We start from the raw sequence: 1,599 nt of genomic DNA, 5'->3' as shown, positions 1-1,599 counted from the left end.
GTTTTCTTCTTCTTTCTTTTTTTCTTTATTATTGACATATTGCTTAATCAACAAACAAACAAACAAACAAAAATGAGGATTTTTTTAGTAAGGAAGAAAAAAGGTCAAATGAACAGTGAATGGGGCAACTGGCATTGACTGCCACCAAACCAAAAAAAAAAAAAAAAAACAAAAACACTGCTATCAAGTCGATTCTGATTCATAGTGATCCCCATTGGTTTTCTAAGGTGGTAAATCTTTATGGAATTGCATTGCCCAGTCTTGCTTCTGTGGAGTGGCTGGAGGGTTTGAAGCACCAACCTCCTCGTTAACAGTCAGGTGCCTTAGGCACTATGCTACCAGAGCTCCAGAGTAAAATAAAAGAAACAGGGATACAAGGAAAGAAGTTACTGAAGACATCTAGGGAAGAGATGCTGGTGACTGACTTGGGCCAGGGTGGTTGTGGTGGATGTGGTGGATGTGGTTCAAGGTGGTGGTGAAGACAGAGCAATTGAAATGTGCAGAAGGATTTGATGTGGAGCAGAATGGTTGAAACCAACAATTTATGATCATCTTTGATTTAGTATTTGTTTTGGATGTTCACCAGTCAAATATCATTTGGTCACGCTGTGGTGGCTTACTTGTTGCTGTGGAGCTGGAAGCTATGCCACTGCTATTTCAAATATCATGGTGGACAGGTTTCAGCAGAGCTTCCACACTAAGACAGACCAGGAAGAGAGATTTGGCCAGGTCTACTTCTGAAAAAAAGAAAAAAGCCACTGGAAACCTTATGAATATGCTATTTCCAATAGCCTCATATGCATATGAGAGCTGAACAATGAATCCGTCAGACCATAGAAGAATCAATGTATTTGAATTGTGGTGTTGGCAAAGAATATTGAATGCACCATGGACTGCATGAAGAATTGACAAATCTGTCTTGGAAGAAGTACAGCCAGATTGCTGTACCTTGTCTCTCATATTTTGGTCATGTTGTCAGAAAGGACCAGTCCCAGAAGAAGATCATGCCAGGTAAAGTAGACTGTCAACAAAAAAGTAGAAGACCCTCAATGAGATGGGTTGATACAATGACTGCATCGATAACGTCAAGCATGGCAACAATTCTGAGAATGGCACAGGACCAGGTAGTGTTTTGTTATTTTACACATAGGGTCTCTATGAGTCAAAACCAACTCAGTGGCACCTAACAACAACGACATGTTTTTGGTGCAGCCTTACCTGGACTAAGTGACAATTCCATAGGATCCCTTGCTTTGCTCTTACTTTGTCAGTGATGAAGGTGGCTCCCAGGAACCCCTGATCAAAGTAAAAAATGAATAACTGTTATTTAAGATGATGGACTCCTATCAGGATGAAATAAAGGGGCAAAATCTAAGTGGATAATGTGGCCGTGTGTACAGTGGGTATGAGGTTGTGGTAGAAACAGGCTTGGAGACATTGTAAAATTCCAGCATTAACCATTACCATCAATGCCTGCAAACCACCTAAATTCTCTGAGCTTCAGCTTCCTGTTATCCAAAACAGGGAGAACAACACTTTCATCATAGAATTGTTAGGAGAGTTATTTGCATGAGAATGGCTTAGCTTGGTCCCTGACTC

The sequence above is a fragment of the Orycteropus afer genome, unplaced genomic scaffold, assembly GCF_000298275.1.
Source record: "Orycteropus afer afer isolate SDZICR_OR568_19922 unplaced genomic scaffold, OryAfe1.0 scaffold00224, whole genome shotgun sequence".
In the NCBI taxonomy this organism is placed as follows: Eukaryota; Metazoa; Chordata; class Mammalia; order Tubulidentata; family Orycteropodidae; genus Orycteropus; species Orycteropus afer.
Note: the sequence above shows the minus strand (reverse complement) of the source record.